Source organism: Pongo abelii, chromosome 19 (genome assembly GCF_028885655.2).
Source record: "Pongo abelii isolate AG06213 chromosome 19, NHGRI_mPonAbe1-v2.0_pri, whole genome shotgun sequence".
Classification (NCBI taxonomy): Eukaryota; Metazoa; Chordata; class Mammalia; order Primates; family Hominidae; genus Pongo; species Pongo abelii.
The window spans coordinates 2,394,975-2,415,121 of NC_072004.2; the positions used below are offsets into that span (position 1 = coordinate 2,394,975).

Genomic DNA, 20,147 nt, shown 5'->3' on the forward strand with positions numbered 1-20,147 from the left:
GCCAGGCTGGCCTTGAACTCCTGACCTTATGATCCTCCCACCTCAGCCTCCCAAAGTGCTGGGATCAGGCGTGAGCCGCTGTGCCCGGCCTTTTTTTTTTTTTTGAGATGGAGTCTTGCTCTGTCACCCAGGCTGGGGTGTAGTGGCTCAATCTCAGCTCACTGCAGCCTCTGCCTCCTGGGTTCCAGTGATTCTCCTGCCTCAGCCTCTCAAGTAGCTGGGATTACAGGCACACTCCACCACTCCTGGCTAATTTTTGTATTTTTAGTAGAGATAGGGTTTCACCACGTTGGCGACGCTGGTCTCCAACTCCTGACCTGAGATGATCCTCCCGCCTTGACCTCCCAAAGTGCTGGGATTACAGGCATGAGCCACTGTGCCCGGCCGTTGCTACTGACTTTAACAGTTACACCTTTGGCCAGATGTGGTGGCTTACGCTTGTAAAGTCCTATTTTAAATCCCTCCTTCATAAAACCTCCTTTAAGCCTTCTAGGTGAGAATTAATCTCTTACTCCACTAGTTAAATAAAACTAGCAGAAAGGGACAGAAACTTTATTTTACCTGGCCAGGTATGGTGGCTCATACCTGTAATCCCAGCACTTTGGGAGGCTGAGGTGGGTGGATCACCCGAGGTCGGGAGTTCGAGACCAGCTTGACCAACATGGAGAAACCCTGTCTCTACTAAAAATACAAAATCAGCCAGGCGTTGTGGCACATGCCTGTAATCCCAGGTACTTGGGAGGCTGAGGCAGGAGAATTGCTTGAACCTGGCAGGTGGAGGTTGCAGTGAGCTGAGATCATGCCATTGCACTCCAGCCTGGGCAACAGAGCGAGACTCTGTCTCAAAAAAAAAAAAGAAAAAGAAAAGAAAGTCTGTTCTACCCTTTGCCTGGCCTATGTAGTGACATGCCAAATAAATTTGATACATCCTTTTGTACTACGTTTCTCCATATTAAAACTTCAAAAATTATATATATATAATTGCCTCAAATATTATATATAATATATAAATCAAAATTATATCTATATCAAAATTATATGTATATTATATATCAAAATTATATATATAATATATACTATATAAATCAAAATTATATATATCAAAATTATATGTATTATATATAATATATATAAATCAAAATTATATAATATATAAATCAAAATTATACATATATCAAAATTATATGTGTATTATATATCAAAATTATATGTGTATTATATATCAAAATTATATATATTATATATAATATATATAAATCAAAATTATATATATCAAAATTATATATATAAATAAAAATTATACATATATCAAAATTATATGTATATTATATATCAAAATTATATATATTATATATTATATATAAATCAAAATTATATATCAAAATTATATATTATATATAATATATATAAATCAAAATTATATATATATAATTGCCTCAAAATAATTGCCTCAAATTGCCTCAAAAAGTGACACGTATTCAAAGAAAAAATGACAAGATGTCCATTCCTCGGCTCCCTTCCCTCCGCCTTCCTGCTGCTCCTCAGTCCCCCGAGATTGAACCCTGGCTGGGGCTGGGTGGCAGGACAGCCCCTCAGATGAGGTCAGCAACTTTGAGGGACATTTCCTCAATGGAGGTGTTGTAGACGGTTTCGATATCTCAAAGAGTCCTCTTGTCTTCTTCTGTCACCATGTTAACAGCCACACCCTTACGGCCAAACTGTCCACTTCAACCAACTCTGTGGATATAGTTTTCTCTGTTGGTGGGAAGGTCATAGTTGATGAGTAAAGAAATCTGCAGCACAGCAATGCCTCTGGCCAGCAGGTCAACGGTAATCAAAACTCTGCTAGAGCCAGAACAAAACTCCCTCATTGGCCAGGCGCGGTGCCTCATGCCTGTAATCCCAGCACTTTGGGAGGCCGAGGCGGGCAGATCACCTGAGGTCAGGAGTTCGAGACCAGCCTGACCAACATGGAGAAACCCCATCACTACTAAAAGTACAAAATTAGCCAGGCATCGTGGTGGGTGCCTGTAATCCCAGCTACTCAGGAGGGGAGAATCACTTGAACCTAGGAGGCGGAGGTTGTAGTGAGCTGAGATCACGCCATTGCACTCCAGCCTGGGCAACAAGAGTAAAACTCCATCTCAAAAACAAACAAGCAAATAAACAAAAAAAAAAACAAAAACTCCTTCATGATCACATCTTGTTCCTCTTGACCCTTATCTCCAAGCATGGCAGAGACAGTGAAATCTCAAGCATGCAACTTCTCGGGGAGCCGGTCCACCTTCCTTCGGGTGTTGACGAAGACACCTGCCTTGGTGATGGTCAGGGTTTCATGCAAGTCACACAGGATGTCCTGCTTCCACTCCTCTCATTCCACGTTGATGTAGGATTGGCGGATACCCTCCAGGTCAACTCTTCCTTCTTGACAAGAATCTGAATGGGGTCCTCATGAATTTCTTGGTCACCTCAAGCACATCAGAAGGCACTGTAGCTGACAGCAAACTGGATGTTGTTGTTGAGCTTTTGGAATATGTCATAGATCTGGTCCCTGAATCCACAGCTTAACATTTCGTCAGCTTCGTCCAGTACAAATATCTTGATGTATTTGGGAGACAAGTGTCTCCAGTTAAGCATATCAAACACACAGCCAGGGGTACCCCCAATTATATGGGGAGCTTCCATCTGCGGTTTCTGCACCTCAGCACACACGTGAGTGCCCCCTCTACAGGCATGACAGGAGGCACCCATGCAGTCTCCGAGTGCCATGCCCGCCTTCTGTATCTGCTGAGCCAATTCCCGAGTGGGTGCTAGAACCAAAGCCTGGGTGGCCTTTAGATCTAATTCAATCTGTTGCAGAATCGATATGGCAAATGTGGCAGTTTTTCTAGTCCCAGATTGGGCTTGAGTGATCACATCATAACCCTTCATACAAGGTAGAACGGCTCGCTGCTGGACGGTGAGGGCTTCTCAAAATCATAGGCGTAGATGCCATGGAGAAGGGACTCCAAGAGGTTCATGTCATCAAAGCTGTCTACAATCTCATTCCAGTTACTCTCTATGACGCCTCCAGGCTCCATCCCATTAGGGCCATTGTCTCTAGATCGGGAATCCTGACTCGCTGACATGATCCTTAGAAACATACATACATATATATGTATATATACACACACATATGTATATATACATGATTCTTAGAAATATATACACATAAATGTATGCGTATATGTTACATATGTGTAACATACGCAGTTACATATATGCAACATATACGCATAGTTACATATATGCAGCATATACGCATAGCTACATATATGCAGCATATACGCATAGCTACATATATGCAGCATATACGCATAGCTACATATATGCAGCATATACGCAGTTACATATATGCAGCATATGCGCATAGTTACATATATGCAGCATATACGTATATGTTACATATACATATATGTACCATATATATGCGTATATACATATATGTATATATGTATACATATGAGTGTATATATACATACATGATCCTTAGAAACATAGATATGTGTATATATATGCAGACATCCTTAGAAACATATATATGTGTGTATATATACGTATATCTATGTTTCTCAGGATCATGTCTGTATATATATACACATATATATGTGTGTATATATATATTTAATTTTATTAATTTTATTTTTTTGAGACTGAGTTTCGCTCTATCGCCCAGGCTGGAGTGAAGTGGCGCGATCTCGGCTCACCTCAACCTCTACCTCCCGGGTTCAAGCGATTATCCTGCCTCAGCCTCCTGAGTAGCTGGAACTACAGGCTTGGGCTACCACACCTGGGTAATTTTTTTTTGTATTTTTAGTAGAGATAGGTTTTGCCACACTGGCCAGGCTGATCTCAAACTCCTGGTCTCAGGTGATCCGCCTGCCTCGGCCTCCCGAAGTGCTGGGATTACAGGCGTGAGCCGCCACGCCCAGCAAGTGCTGCTTTTTAAATATTCCTTCTATGTCCAGGCTGAGTTTCACTCTGTTAATAGCCTTTAATTTTTTTTATGGACTCCCAGTGTCCATGACACAGGTGGATGTCATGAAGCTGAGATGAGGAAAGATGGGTCTAGTTGGACTTGCCCTCACTGACATATCCATGCCTTGGGGAAATGCAGGTACACACAATAACTAGCTAAAATCTCCCAGAGTGAGTCGCATGACAGGTGGGTCGTGATTCTCCTTTAAATGGGACTTTGATTCACATAACTTGGATGCCCAAAAGCTTCCTTCTCACAACTTGCTAATTGCTTTCTATCAAATTAGCACACATAACAATGTACATTTGCCTATAAATTACAGGACAGTTTATTTCTCAAAACAACACTTTAACATTTGCCCTTATCAGAAACAGACTTTTGCTCTGGAGATACCTTTAGAAGACTTTTTGTCCTTTTCCCAATAGAAGTATTTTTGGAGTGTTTCTTCCAGTCAGCTTATTTGCAGAATTGTTTAAACTGACACTAATTTTACTGCAGCAATTGAAATAAATGTTTCCAGGCTGGACGTGGTGGCTCACGCCTGTAATCCCAGCACTTTGGGAGGCTGAGGTGGGCAGATCACCTGAGGTCAGGAGTTCGAGACCAGCCTGGCCAACATGGTGAAACCCCATCTCTACTAAAAATATAAAACTTAGCTGGGCATGGTGGCGGGCACCTGTAATCTCAGCTTCTCAGGAGGCTGAGGCAGGAAAATCGCTTCAACCCGGGAGGCAGAGGTTGCAGTGAGCTGAGATTGCGCCATTGCACTCCAGGCTGGGTGACACAGTGAGACTCTGTCTCAATAAATAAATAAATAAATAAATGTTTATGTTTCCATTTTGAAAATGTCTACTGGAAAAATAAAATCTGCAATTAAAATGAACAGGGAGATTCTTGGATTGTGGTAAGTAAAATGGATGTTTATACTTATTGTTTTTTCAAGAAACATCATCTAAAATGTCCATTATTAAATGTTTCCTGGATGGATATAGTAAGTTCTGTATAAGTCCTTACAAATTCTGATTGATAGCACAGATGTCCTAATTCTACATTTTCAATAGACAAGTGTTTATTAAGATAGATCTATCGGGCCGGGCGTGGTGGCTCACGCCTGTAATCCTAGCACTTTGGGAGGCCGAGGTAGGTGGATTGCTTGAGCTCAGGAGTTCGAGACCAGCCTGGGCAACATGGTGAAACCCCGTCTCTACTCAAATACAAAAAAAAATTAGCCAGGCGTGATGGCACATGCCTGTAATCCCAGCTACTATGGAGGCCGAGACAGGAGAATCACTTGAATCTCGGAAGGCAGAGGTTGCAGTGAGCCGAGATCACGCCATTGCACTCCAGCCTGGGCGACAGAGTGAGACTCCATCTCAAAAAAAAAAAAAAAAAAGATAGATCTATCATCCTAGCAACTAACTGAAGGGAAAATGCATAGAACCGTAACACATCACTTCACATCAAGGTAAGCACGTAACAGTTTTCTGTTCAGAAAAATCATAATCCAGGGAGAAAGTTTTATACCTTACCCCAAAGGGAGTTTATTGTTTTTTGAAGGACCGCTATAGAAATAAAATTTGATATAAATTTAGTGCATAATTACATCATATAGATTTTAAATTTTTCTAAATATGAGTCTGTGAGCTCAAGGTTTATAGGAATTAGTGCTACCTATTTGTATGAAGTCAGTGTTTATAAAAGTGTTTCTGATTTCTTTCTGGGCAATTTTATTTACTTTTAGAGCATTTGTTTAAAAAATAAAGAACTGATTTACTCAGCTAATTAAATATTAAGTAGCATGATATTAGACCATAATAAATATTTTAAAAGGTAAAAATGAATGAAGGGTGGATTCTTAGAACAAAGGGATGCTAATTTATTGTATGTTTATTGACTGTTATTGAACCCAAGCAATAGCACAGACCAAAGCTCTATGCCTCATTTTATTGTCCTTATCTGAAAATCCCAGAAATGTAAAACTGGACAAGACTTTCTAAGACAATTTGATTCATCTCTGGCAAATCTTCATGAGGCAAAAACCCAAGGCCTTCATGGAATTGGCTCATGTTCCCTTTGAACACTTACGGGGATAGAGACAATCTTTCTTTTTTTACTCATTTTACTTATTTAATTTAACTTTATTTTGAGACAGGGTCTTGCTCTGTCACCCAGGCTAGAGTGCAGTGGTGTGATCTCGGTTCACTGCAACCTCCACCTCCCGGGCTCAAATGATCCTCCTGTCTCAGCCTCCCAATGGGTGGAACCACAGGCCCAAACCACCACATCTGCCTAATTTCTCTATTTTTCCATAGAGACGGGATTTCCCTGTGTTGCCCAGGCTGGTCTGGAACTCCTGGGCTCAAGCGATTCTCCCACCTTGGCACCCCAAAGTGCTGGGATTACAGGCTTGAACGACTGATCCCAGCCTATTTTTAGACATGGGGGTCCAATCTGCCCAGGATACAGTGCAGTAGCATGACCATTATGCACCGCAGCCTGGACCTCCTGGGCTCAAGCGATCCGCCTGCCTCTGCCTCCTGAGTAGCTAGGACTCCAGGCATGTGCCACCACGCCCAGCTAATTAAAAGTTTTTGTTTTTGTTTTTGTTTTGAGACAGACTCTGGCGTTGTTACCTAGGCTGGAGTGCAGTGGCATGATCCTGCCTCACTGCAACCTCCGCCTCCTGGCTTCAAGCGATTCTCATGCCTCAGTCCCGAAAGTAGCTGGGATTACAGGCACACACCACCATGCCCGGCTAATTTTTGTATTTTTAGTAGCGATGGCATTTCACCATGTTGACCAGGCCGGTCTCGAAATCCTGACCTCAAGTGTTCCACCTGTCTGGGCCTCCCAAAGTGTTGGGATTGCAGGCGTGAGCCCCCGCGCCCGGCTGTTTTTTTCCTTTTTGTTTTTAGAGATGAGATCTTGCTTTGTTGCCCTGGCCGGTCTGGATCTCTAGGGCTTGAGTAATCCTCCCATCTCATCCTCCCCAGTAGCTGGGACTACAGGCATGTGCCACCACACTTAGCTAATTTTTAAATTTTTTTTGTAGAGATGAGGTTTCACTATGTTGCACCTGCTGGTCTCCAACTCCTTGGCTCAGGTGATCCACGGCCCCCCTCCCAACCTCCCCATCCCTGCCTTGGCCTCCCAAATTGCTGGGATTACAGGGGTTAGCAACCTGTGTCTGGCAGAGATAACCTTTCTTGATCAAAGGAAACTTGTTTTGGTATCAAGCAACAGTAATGTTTACATGAGTTACCTATGAGTCCCCACGAAACTGAGATACTTTGCACAGACTGCATCTCTTCTCTAATTCTCACAAAAGCCGGGTTATTAGGTGTCTTTTATTGAGAAACTGAGGCCAAAGACAGGTATGGTAATTTGCCCCAGGTCGTGCTTCTGGCAAGTGCGGGGTCCAGGATTTACAACTAAGTTGTCTCTTTCCTTAACTCTGCTACTTCTCAAATGCAGTATATATACTTATTTACCTACATAAAGTGATGCAATAAAGTCAGTACACATAAGCTTAAGCCTGTTTCAAGAAAAAAGCTTCCTTGGACAATACAAATTAATGATAAGATAATCTCATTTAAACCTGTTATTAAAATAATAGCCCATATTGAATTATTCAGAACCCCAAATCTCGCTTTTTAAAAATCAAGGGTCGGCCGGGCACGGTGGCTCATGCCTGTAATCTCAGCACTTTGGGAGGCAGAGGAAGGCGGATCACGAGGTAAAGGGATCGAGACCATCCTGGCCAACATGGTGAAACCCCGTCTCTACTAAAAATAACCAAAAAAATTACCCGGGCGTGGTGGCGGGCGCCTGTGGTCCCAGCTACTCGGGAAGCTGAGGCAGGAGAATGGCGTGAAACCGGGACGCGGAGCCTGCAGTGAGTGGAGATTGCACCACTGCACTCCAGCCTGGGCGACGGAGCCAGACTCCGTCTCAAAAAAAAAAAACAAAACCAAAAATCAGCTGGGCGTGGTGGCAAGTGCCTGTACTCCCAGCTACTCGGGAGGCTGATGCAGAGAATCGCTTGAACTCGGGAGGCGGAGGTTGCAGTGAGCCGAGATAGCGCCACTGCACTCCAGCCTGGGCGACAGAGAGAGACTCCGTCTCAAAAAAAAAAAAAAAAAAAAAAAAAGAAACGAAAAAAAAAATCATAGGTCTCTGTGTGGAATAAATTAACTACAAATCCCCAAGACGACTCTGTCATCAATATTTCAATCCATAATTAAGCAAACACACACAGACATCCCTTATAGGGATACAGTTCCAGGCCTTTCTTTGGGCATCCGTTTCGAGACCTGGAGAGACTCTGATGTCTGTGTGTGACTAAGGAGAAGAATAGCTGAATCACATCCAAAAGCAAATCCTCCCAATTAAGAATCTATAATACAAATCAAGACAATGACAGCATTCCATCTGCCTTTTAACCTCAACAGCTCCTCCTCCCAAGCCAGCCAACCTACTCCCTTCCCTCATTCCCCCCCAAACTGGGAAATCATCTCGGAGGCCGGAGGCAGAAAGGGGCGGTAGGTGGCCGGGCCCCGCTGCCTCTCGCGCCTCCCGGGGCCCGCCACACACGGTGCCAACGGGTCGCCGCGGTCGGTCGCATGAGCGCAAAAGCAGGGCAGCGAGGTGAGCAGAGCCAGAGTTCAGAAGTGGCCGCAAGTCAGACGAGGGGCTGGGAAAAAAGAGCCTCTCCCAAGGTTACAGAAGCATGCGGAGCGTGAGAAGCAGCACCTCGCGCGCAGACTCGCCCGCCGGCCGGGGGGCACCGCGGAGCCGCCCGCCCGCTAGAAAGCAGCGCGGCCCCGGCCCGGCCGAGCCCGGCGCATGCGCCGCAGCCCCTCCTCCGCTCCCGGCGCCCGCCCCTCCCTTTTCCTGGCGGGTCTGGGGCGGCGGCGGCGGCGGCGGCGGCGGCGCGGTGACGTCAGGGCGTTGGGGCAGCTCCTGTGACAGACGGAGCTGGAGCGGCGGGGCGGCGGCGGAGTCCGGCGGCCGGGAGAGCGAGTGAGCGAGCGGAGGAGCAGCGACACGGGGGTCTAGGGAGCGAGAAGGAGAAGGAGGGGAGCGCTCGGGCGCGAGCGAGAGAAACCGCGAGCGCCGAGCTTGGGCTCGAGCCCCGGAACGGCTGAGGAGCCAGCCCGCTCCCCTCCCCTCCCCCTCCCCGGGCCCGGGCCCAGCGCGCCATCCTCCCCCCTCCTTCCCTCCCTCCCTCCTTCCTACCTCCCCTCTCCCTCCCCCTTCCCCGCCGGTGGATGGGAGTGAAGGACGGAAGAGGCCCTGCGGAGGCGGCGGTGCAGCGCTCCGGTAAGGCGGCGCGGGTCTGCGCCCTCCCCTCTGTCTCCTCCACCGCGCCCGGGCGGCTGCAGTCCGGACCCGGCGGCCTGACGATGTGGCTGCGCCGGTCCCCTCCCTCCCATTCTCCCCTCCCCCTGCCTCCGCCGCCGCCTCCTCCTTCTTCTTCTCTCCTCGCTCTCAAAATGGCGGCCGCGACGGCCGTTGAGTGAGAGACCCGGAGGAGGGGGACTGTCCGGGGAGGGCGCTGCCCTCGCTCCTCTCCTCCCGGGCCCGGCTTTGGGGGCTGCTGGCGCCGCTGCGACCCCCCACCCCCGCGGCCCTCCCCAAGAAGGGATCGCCCTCCTCCCTCGGTGACTTAGCAAGAAAAGTATTCTTGGGTTGGAAGGGCGTGGGGACCAGGTAGCTCTCTGATCTTGGGGAAAGGGCTCGGCCCTACTCTCCCCGGCCGCGGAGACTAGCACTGCAGTCCCCACCCCACCCTCAGTTGTCGGCTCGGGGACCGGCTCAGCCCCGCGCCGCCGGGGCACCCATAGGGCCTTCCAGGCATTCCGTCCCCGACTGGTCCTTAAGGATGGGGTTGACCAGCGGAGGGTGGCCCACCGTCTTCCTGGCCCCCAGTGCGGCGGTCCAGCCTCAGCACCCGCCGAGGAGAGGCAGCCCGGCCCACCGAGCAATCCGCAGCATCCACCCACCGAATCTGGCAGGATTTTCTTTCTGCCACCGGCTCCTCGATCGGGAGTTGCCTTTTGATGCTGTTAACATTCAGCTTCGAGGCTCCCTGCCATTCCCCTTCATCTAATCTCATCTCCCTGCCCCTTTGGGAAACGCAGTGCCTCTGCATATTTACCCTCTTTAGCCTCCCACATGAGAAGATGCCTTTGAGGTGGTCGACACATTTTGACTCTGCACCTCTAGACGTAACAGTAGAGGGGAAGAGGTTTTCAGTATTTAGTAGGAGAGAGCAAGGTACCATAGCTTTATCTGTTATGCTACCTTCTTCAGTGACTTAGCAAGAAACTCCTTGGGAAGAGGGCAGGAAATTTTCTTTTGGGGTTTGGGCCCAATTTATATCAGTTTTTTGGTTGAGAAAATACGCCTTTGAAGAGGAGGACCAGATTTGTGATCTCGTTCTCAATGGGCGATGTCATGCCAAGGTCCCCCCTCCCTCTTTCCTTAAGTGGCAGTCCGGACAAATAGAGATGTTACTGATATTCCTATCTCTCCTTTAAGCACACAGTCTTTGAGATAAGGTTTTAGAGGCCAAACAAAAAATTTGTGCCGTTTTTGGCAATTCTATTTTTGTTGGGGGTGTGGGTTATTTTGTGTGAATTTCTTTTCGAGGCTAGGGCGGAGGAGACAGTGCTTGGGCCTTTCATACTAGTAATAATGTCATCCCTCTCTTTTTCTCAGTAGTGTTTGCTTTTTTTTTTTTTTTTTTTTTGCTGCAGCAGGGCTTGATTGCTGCGGGGTCCAGTCTCATAATCAGGAAAATTTCCTGTTGACTGTGTCATAGTGATGTTGAATATATAGTAAAAGCTTTTACTTAAAAAATTCTGATTTGGTTTTAAGGCATTAGCTAGCTTTTAATCTTTAATGGGTGTCTTTTAGGACACGGTTTCACAAAATAATTGGCAGTTGCAAATTGCAATTTTTAATAAAGCAGAAGAGTAATCTGTATTTAGGGTGATTTCTTTCGTGTTCATTAATGATCATTGTATTGCTCAAAAGGTGGGAATCTCCTAAAAGAAATTGAAGGCTGGTATATATTTTAAAATCAGAAAGGAACCCAATTTTTCACTTGAAGTATTTCTGTATATGTTGATTTTGATGGAGCAAGCCCTACGTTGGTACCTCCCCCCACATCCTTTTTTTAAAAAATGGGCTAATATTTGTGGATGCTGTGAACAGCCATTGAGCCGAGAAGACTGGGTGGAGTAAGGGAGCAGAAGCTGTGAAATGCTGTATTGCCCTTTCACAGCGTCTTTCTCTTGCTTATGTTTTGTAAGGTTATTTGATATGAATGGTTGCTACAACTAAGTCATTTCTCTGTCGTAAGTCTTAAAATCTAATGTTTTCCACCTTTTTTGCATGATGGGCATTGAATGATTGGAATAAAAAGCAAGTCCCTGCTTTAAAATAGACACTTATTGTCTCTTTATTTGTCCCTGTATGTGTGTGTGTGTATAGATTAATATATAAAGATACACACACACATATCTACACTCTTGTTAATGTTTTTTATTGTTCTAGTCATATAAGTATAAATTAATGTCAGAAATATTTGGCAAGAAATAGGTACAGGAATACTGCAAAAATCTAAGAAGAATACTACAATTGTTTTCTTTTACTTAAAACAGTAAATCTATTTGAGATTTTAAAATAGTGAACATAAAAGGTGGGGAAAAAAGGATAAGATAATTTGCATGAAAGCCCCTTCAGATCTTTTCTCTTGTGTTGCTCCTTGAAAGGGACCTTTTTGTGAGATACTGCCATAAGATAGGGTAGGTCATTTTAATGCCGTGTATCAAGCATTCACATGAGTAGACATCTTCAAAAGAATTTCACATATAGGTGGTAAATGTGACTTTGATTAGCCTTATGAATGCTTGTCAGTGTATGATATATTTTTACACTTTTGTTCTTTTTAATATGATTAGAAAGTAGAAGGGTTAATATGGTGAGGAAATGAGTAAGGTTGGGGATGATAATTCACTGTATTATGTGTCTGACATATCCCTATTCCTACTGTTTGTGGAATATCAAAGCACACTAAGGTCCAGGTGCAGTGGCTCACGCCTGTAATCTCAGCACTTTGGGAGGCCGAGGCAGGTGGATCACTTGAGGTCAGGAGTTCGAGACCAGACTGACCAATATGGTGAAACCCCGTCTCTACTAAAAATACAAAAAAATTAGCCAGGTGTTGTGCCATGCGCCTGTAATCCCAGCTGCTGGGGAGGCTGAGACAGGAGAATAGATTGAACCCGGGAGGCGGAGGTTGCAGTGAGCCGAGATCGCACCACTGTACTCCAGCCTGGGCGACACAGCAAGACTCTGTCAAAAACAAACAAACAAAACCCCACACACTGAGTGGTGATTTTTCAGTAGATTGTTAATCAAGAGCTTAAGATAATTTGACTTAAGTAAAAGAGCTTTAGTTCCAAGTGTATGTAGTGTTTCTTGATACATGTTGGAGAATCTTATGCTTAATTTGGAGATTAATTTTTAAAATTATTCATAGTTCTGTATACAACTCTTAATGAGATTGGAAGGAATTTTTTAGTACAATTTTTTGTTACCTGTTTTTCCAGATAAAATATCTCTAGTGTAAAGAGATTTTGAGATGTTTCTGGGAAGGAAAAATCAGAATCATAATTTATGGTTTTCTAGCTAGAACATCCATGTCTTTTTTTTTTTTTTTTTTTTTTTTGAGGTGAAGTCTTGCTCTGTTGCCCAGGCTGGAGTGCAGTGGGGTGATCTCAGCTCACTGCAACCTCTGCCTTCTGGGTTCAAGCGATTCTCCTGCCTCAGCCTCTCGAGTAGTTGGGATTACAGGCGCCTGCCACTACACCTGGCTAATTTTTCTATTTTTAGTAGAGATGGAGTTTCACCATGTTGGCCAGGTTGGTCTGGAACTCCTGACCTCGTGATCCGCCTGCCTCTGCCTCCCAAAGTTCTGGGATTACAGGTGTGAGCCACCACACCCTTCCCTATTTTCTATTTTTAAAAAATAATATAAATATTTCTCTGTCAGTTGTATACTAAGTAACAGAGAGACAAAGTGTGTGTGTGTGTGTGTGTGTGTGTGTGTGTGTGTGTGTGTCTGTCTGTCTGTCTGAGTATGTGAGACTTTATGGCTTATATTTTAAGTATCCAGCAAAAAATAAGACCCTCTTGTTTACATGTGGTTCATGTTATTCCTAATTTGTCACCTTTGTAAATAAGCCATGGATGCTATAGAAATTGTCAACATTAAGATGAAGATGTCTGGCCAGACACGGTGGCTCACACTTATAATCCCAGAACTTTGGGAGGCCGAGGCGGGTGGATCACCTGAGGTCAAGAGTTTAAGACTAGCATGGCCAACATGGTGAAACCCTGTCTCTACTAAAAATACAAAAAAATTAGCCGGGCATGGTGGCGCACACCTGTAGTTCCAGCTACTGGGGAGACTGAGGCAGGAGAATTGCTTGAACCCGGAAGGTGGAGGTTGCAGTGAGCTGAGATCGCACCATTACGCTCCATCCTGGGCAACAAGAGCAAAACTCCGTCTCAAAAAATAAATAAATAAATAAAAATAAGATGAAGATGTCTTTAAAAATCCAAAGCAAAATGTTAGGGCAGAGTCAATTTTCAGTATCTTCCCATTGAGTTCTAAAGCAGTGAGTCATGCGCTCTTTTGCCAAAGGGACTTGAGGCTTGGTTGGTTTTAAACCAAGCTGGCCATTTCTGCTTGTGGTCCTAAAATATTTTTTACTTGCCTCTAAGTCCCTGTTAACGAAAATATTTCATTATGACAGGTAACTTATTTTTATGTGCTTTGGAAAGAGGGAAATAGTTAAGTTTTGAAGTGGAAATTCTTTGCCACTGTTTTTATTATGTCATCTACAATACAACTGTTACTTTTTTTTTTTTTTACTTAGAAAGTTGCTCTATTTAAAATAAAGCTAGTGGTATACAATACGAGTTCTGAAAAAAAGACAGACCTACCGTTCTCCAGCAGATGCTTAGCTGTAAATTGAATCCTCGTCATTGAAGGTCAAACATTTTGAGAAATCTGTATTTCATGAAGAAAGATGCTGTATTATGTAAGCGTAATAGTTAACTGCAGTGAAGGCTTTTTGGATTGTTCTTTGTTGCTGGTTTGGTATGGCACTTTTTGGCTAGTCATTGAAATGGAACCTTAGTTTAACTTCTGTTACATATGTAATTTTTAACCTTGGCATGGCAGTTATAGAATTTAATTGATATTTGTGAAATGCTTTATATTCATTGGTGGCAGGCATCATAAGCACTTATTATTTTATTTCTTGTTTTCTTTTTAAAAGATGGTGGCTTCTTGTTGAGACTTACCTAGATAGGACTAATCTGCGTTTGTCAAGGATACTTCTGGAACGGTACTCTCTATTGTCATTTAACATTGTCATAAACGTTTCTCTAGAACTTTCTAAATATTGAGCTTGGTACTGATTTTCATTTGTTCTTCTGCCAGCTACTTTTTGAGGTAGATTGGTATTTTTATGGATGAGAGAACTGAAATCCAGAGAATTTCTTTTCCTGTCGAATGTTAGGTTAGTGACTAGAATAAGGTAAATACTGCAGTCACAGAACTCTTGGGTACTGCTTTGTAAAATCACACATTCCTTCTTTCTATAACGATTGGACTCCTTAATCTTTGTTAAATGGTGGAAGTTGGTGGCATTTATTGCCTGCATCATTTAAATTGGCATTTATTAACATATGGTCTTGTATTGTTGACTGCTTTGCATGCAGAAGGCTTTTGGCATTTAAGTAGCTTCTCTCAAAAAATGCCTAATACTGCTTTACAGGTAGTATTAATAAGTAAATAAGTACTAGTTGCATTTGACTGAATGAAGGGTTATGTGAAAGGGAATGTGCTATCCTAAAGATCTTTGTAATAGTTGACTCCAGTGATCTCGAGAGAATTAAGGTGATGGAGCAAAGAGCGGCCGCATTTCCTATACAGAGATTTTATGTTCTCTGAGGGAACAGGGTTACACTTTGACAGAGTTCTTAAGTATAAAAAGTGAATTAACTCAACTGGACAAATTACCTATACATTTTTATTATCTGCTTTTGGGGCTCTTATGTTGACAAGAATTGACAGTTAACTGAGGCCATTAAGAAATTTTCTGAGACATTTTACAAAAGTAAAATTAAGAATCTTTGAACATTTTAAGAAATTTAATTTTTGAAAGCATTGTAGAAAGTTATATGTTTATTAAAATTTTACAGTGTGGATTAATCAATTTTTAACCTTTTTTTTTTTTTTTTTTTTTTGAGGTAAGAGTCTCACTCCATCACCCAGGCTGGAGTGCAGTGCAGTGTCTTGATCTCAGCTCACTGCAACCTCCACCTCCTGGGTTCAGACGATTCTTCTGCCTCGGTCTCCCGAGTAGCTGGGACCACAGGCACATACCACCACAGACGGCTAATTTTTGTATTTTTACTAAAGAACTCCTGGCCTCAAGTGATCCACCTGAGTTGGCCTCCCAAAGTGCTGGGATTACAGGTGTGAGCCACCACACCCAGCCCAATCCATTTTTAATCTAAGGTAAAGATAGAAGAGTTTGTTTTATGGGTTGGGCATGGTGGCTCATGCCTGTAATCCCAGGACTTTGGGAGGCCAAGGCGGGCAGAAGGTGATCAGGAGTTCCAGACCAGCCTGGCCAATGTGGTGAAACCCTGTCTCTACTAAAAATACAAAAATTAGCCAGGTGTGATGGTGGGCGCCTGTAATCCCAGCTACTTGGGAGGCTGAGACAGGAGAATCGCTTGAACCCGGGAGGCGGAGGTTGCAGTGAGCTGAGATCGTGCCATTGCGCTCCAGCCTGGGCAACAAGAGTGAAACTCTATCTCAAAAAAATAATAATAAAATGAAAAGAATATGTTTTATGATATACTAGTGTTTTATCTATTTCTTTTCATATTTTTATTTTATAAAAAATATGCTAACTATGAAAGAAAGAAGGTGGAGATAAATGAGTCAGATGTTTTGATTATTTAGTATTTTGGTTAACTTTTTCTTTTTGAGACGGAGTCTTGCTGTGTTGCCAGACTGTAGTACGGTGGCGCGATCTCGGCTCACTGCAACCTCCGCCTCCTGGGTTCAAGCGATTCTCCTGCCTCAGCCTCCCTAGTAATAGCTGGAATTACAGGCATGTGCCACCACACCCGGCTAATTTTTTATTTTTAGTAGAGATGGGGTTTCGCCATATTGGCCAGGCTGGTCTCGAACTCCTGACCTCAGGTGATCTGCCCACTTCGGCGTCTGAAAGTGCTAGGATTATAGGCATGAGCTACCACACCTGGCCTTGGTTAACTTTTTATGAGTGAGGAAAGGCTATACATTTAGCATTGTCAGAGAAAATGAAATAAGCTGTTGACTAAACTCATACATGAATATTTATTTATTTATTTATTTATTTATTTATTTATTTATTTATTTTTCGAGACTGAATCTTGTTCTTGTCACCCAGGCTGGAGTGCAATGGTGCGATCTTGGCTCACTGCAGCCTCCGCCTTTTGGGTTCAAGTGATTTTCCTGCCTCAGCCTTCTGAGTAGCTGGGATTACAGGCATATGCCACCATGCCCAGCGAAGTTTTTTGTATTTTTAATAGAGATGGGGTCTCTATTGGCCAGGCTGGTCTCGAACTCCTGACGTCGTGATCTGCCCACCTTGGCCTCCCAAAGTGCTGGGAGTACAGGCGTGAGCCACCGTGCCCAGCCACACCTGGCTAATTTTTGTGTTTTGTTTTTTGAGATGGAGTCTCACAATCTTGTTGCCCAGGCTGGAGTGCAATGGCGCGATCTTGGCTTACTTCAACCTCTGCCTCCTGGATTCAAGCAATTCTCCTGCCTCAGCCTCCCGAGTAGCTGAGATTACAGGTGCCTGCCATCACACCTGGCTAATTTTTCTGTTTTTAGTAGAGATGGAGTATCACCATGTTGGCCAGGCAGGTCTTGAACTCCTGACCTCAGGTGATCCTCCTGCCTCGGCCCCCCAAAGTGCTGGGATTACAGGCATGCACCATGGCGCCCGGCCTAATTTTTCTATTTTCTGTAAGAGGTGAGGTCTCGCCATGTTGCCCAGGCCAGTCTCAAACTCTTAGCCTAAGCAAACTGCCTCAAGCCGTCTGCTCACCTTAACCTCCCAATGTGCTGGGATTACAGGCATGAGCTACTGCATTCAGTCTAAGAAAAAATATTTTTGAAGTTGACAAATGTAGAAATGAGCTAAGATTTGTCAAAGGGATCAATAAGTAATGAAATATTCTGGTTATCAAAGTTTATCATATATGAATGAACAGTGAAAAAACTGGAAATAACAGAATTAACAAATTTTAATTTGTCTTTAATGGTTCAGCAGTCACTTAAAAATTTTTACAGTATTACCATGATGCTATAGTCTGTATCATCACAAATCTCAACGTAAAGATTAAAAAAAAACCCACATAATAAAATCATTATTCAAGCTTTCTGGCTCTTCGACTTGGGCTAAATAAGTGTTCTGCATAATGGTATGTCCTTAAAGAGAAATTATCTCCACCTACTGAGAAAAAAAAAACAGCGAGGGCCTATCAATTTGAGAGTTTAAACAGGCCTGTAGTTTGCATTTTTATGGAAGCATCATGATACAACCCCAAGACATCAAATGTCACTAGCACAGAAAACATCTAAGATCCAAAGTTCTTAGAAGAATATTACTTTTAAAAACATCAGAAATAATACTTTACGTGGGATTCAACCTTGACTCTTCTTTCTTCCTCTATATCCAATCAATTACCTTGTCTTGCCACTTTTACCTCCTCGATATTTGTTGAGTTAGTCCCCTTCTATCCATACTTACCATTACTACTACCGTCGTAGTTCACATAGCCTCTTACCCAACTAATTTCACGTGGGCTCTCTAAAGTCAGTCTTGTCCTGTTAACGTCTTTCTGCTACATAATCCCCAGTCATCTATCGAAAATGCAGTCTGATCATATCACACTTCCCTACTTAAAAAGAACCCTTCCTTGGCTCGCTTTGTATTTGTTTAACAAATATTTACATAGCACTTATTAATATGCCAGGCACCGTTTTAAGTGCTTTACAAGTATTTGTTTATTACTCACAACATTCTAGGAGAATTTAGCGAGCCCTTTGTAACAGCTATGTAAGTAGCAGAGCTGAAAGTTGAACCTCAGGTACTGAGGCTCCACAGTTGGGGCTTTCAGCCACCGTACTGTGCCGACTCCCTCTTTCCTATAGTCCACATACTTTAACACAGTTTGTGAGGTCTTCGATCACTTCAAGTTTCATTTCTAATCAAGCCCCACCTTGCTCACACTCTAATATATATGTGCTTTCTCCCTCCCCACTTTGTGATCTTTGTGATTCTACTCCTGCTGTCCTCTCTGTCTAGAGCAACTTGTAGTATCTCAGAACAGAGTGCAGTGAATACATTTTGACAAAAGAATGATTTTTTTTTTTTTGAGACAGGGTCTGGCTCTGTTGCCCAGGCTGGAGTGCAGTGGCTAACTACAACTCTGCAAATCCTGGGCTCAAGCAGTCTTCTTGCCTCAGCCTCCTGAGTAGCTGGGTCTACAGGCCCGCGCCACCATGCCTGGGTAATTTTTGTATTTTTCAAAATACAAGCTGGGCGCGGTGGCTCACGCCTGTAATCCCAGCACTTGGGGAGACCGAGGCAGGTGGATCACCTGAGGTCAGGAGTTCGAGACCAGCCTGGCTAACATGGTGAAACCCCGTCTCTACTAAAAATAAAAAAATTAGCTGGGCATGGTGGCAGATGCCTGTAATCCCAGCTACTTGGGAGGCTGAGGCAGGAGAATTGCTTGAACCCAGGAGGCAGAAGTTGCAGTGAGCTGAGATTGCACCACTGTACTCCAGCCTGGGCAAAAAGAGCAAAACTCTTGTCTCAAGGAAAAAAAAAAAAAAAAGTATGTATATATGTATACACACACACATTTTTGTTTTTATTCAATTTCATAAGAAGGGGGAAATCTTGATTGACATTGGGTAATTGAAATTTTCTCCAGATTCTTTTTTTTTTTGGACACGGAGTGTCTCTCTGTCGCCTAGACTGGAGTGCAGTGGCGCGATCTCGGCTCACTGCAGTCGCCACCTCCCAGGTTCAAGTGCTTCTGCCTCAGCCTTCTGAGTAGCTGGGATTACAGGCATGCGCAACCACGCTCGGCTAATTTTTGTATTTTTAGTAGAGATGGGGTTTCACCATGTTGGTCAGGTTGGTCTCGAACTCCTGACCCCGTCGTCCTCCCACCTTGGCCTCTCAAAGTGCTGGGATTACAGGCGTGAGCCATCGCGCCTGGCCAGATTCTTTTTATTTTCTTTTTTTGAGACAGAGTTTAGCTCTTGTCGCCCAGGAGTGCAATGGCACGATCTTGGCTCACTGCAACCTCCACCTCCCAGGTTCAAGAGATTTTCCTGCCTCAGCCTCCCGAGTAGCTGGGATTACAAGTGTGTGCCACCACACCCGGCTAATTTTTGTATTTTTAGTAGAGATGGAGTTTCACCACATTGGCCAGGCTGGTCTCCAACTCCTCACATCAAGTGTTCCCCTCGCCTCGGCCTCCCAAAGTGCTGAGGTTACAAGGTGTGAGCCACCGCACCCTGCTGAGATTCTTAATAAAATGATTAAATGCATAGGAAAATCAGTGTACTTGGTATTTTAAAGCTGTCCTGAGTTGTTATGGTATACATTGTATGTGATCTGTGTCATTCAGGCTATTTCAGGGCCCATCACATCTACACACTAAAGAGAGCCAAGAGATGATACTTGAACTGAATCTTGAAGAATGAATAATTGGGCCAGGCATGGTGGCTCACACCTGCAATCCCAGCACTTTGAGAGGCCGAGGTGGGTGGATCAGTTGAGGTCAGGAGTTCGAGACCAGCCTGGCTAACATGGTGAAGCCCTTGTCTCTACTAAAAATACACAGATTAGCCGGGCCTGGTGGTGCATGCCTGTAATCCCAGCTACTCGGGAGGCTGAGGCTGGAGAATCGCTTGACCCAGGAGGAGTATTGGAGTGAGCCGAGATGGTGGCCACGGCAC

The 20,147-nt window shown here is 44.1% G+C and overlaps 1 protein-coding gene and 1 pseudogene across 4 annotated transcripts in view; one reads left to right on the forward strand and one right to left on the reverse strand.

Moving 5' to 3' along the window:
• Positions 1-1,477: 1,477 nt before the first annotated feature.
• LOC100433855 (eukaryotic initiation factor 4A-I-like) lies at positions 1,478-3,190 on the reverse strand (annotated as a pseudogene).
• Positions 3,191-8,494: 5,304 nt separating this feature from the next.
• The window catches only part of PAFAH1B1 (platelet activating factor acetylhydrolase 1b regulatory subunit 1), a 91,801-nt gene continuing 80,148 nt past the window's right edge, over positions 8,495-20,147 (forward strand). The window contains exons 1-2 of one of the 4 annotated variants that reach the window (XM_024234142.3): positions 8,917-9,340; positions 14,377-14,445. The gene's annotated coding sequence lies outside the window, so the exon portion shown is untranslated. 4 annotated transcript variants of the gene reach the window in all.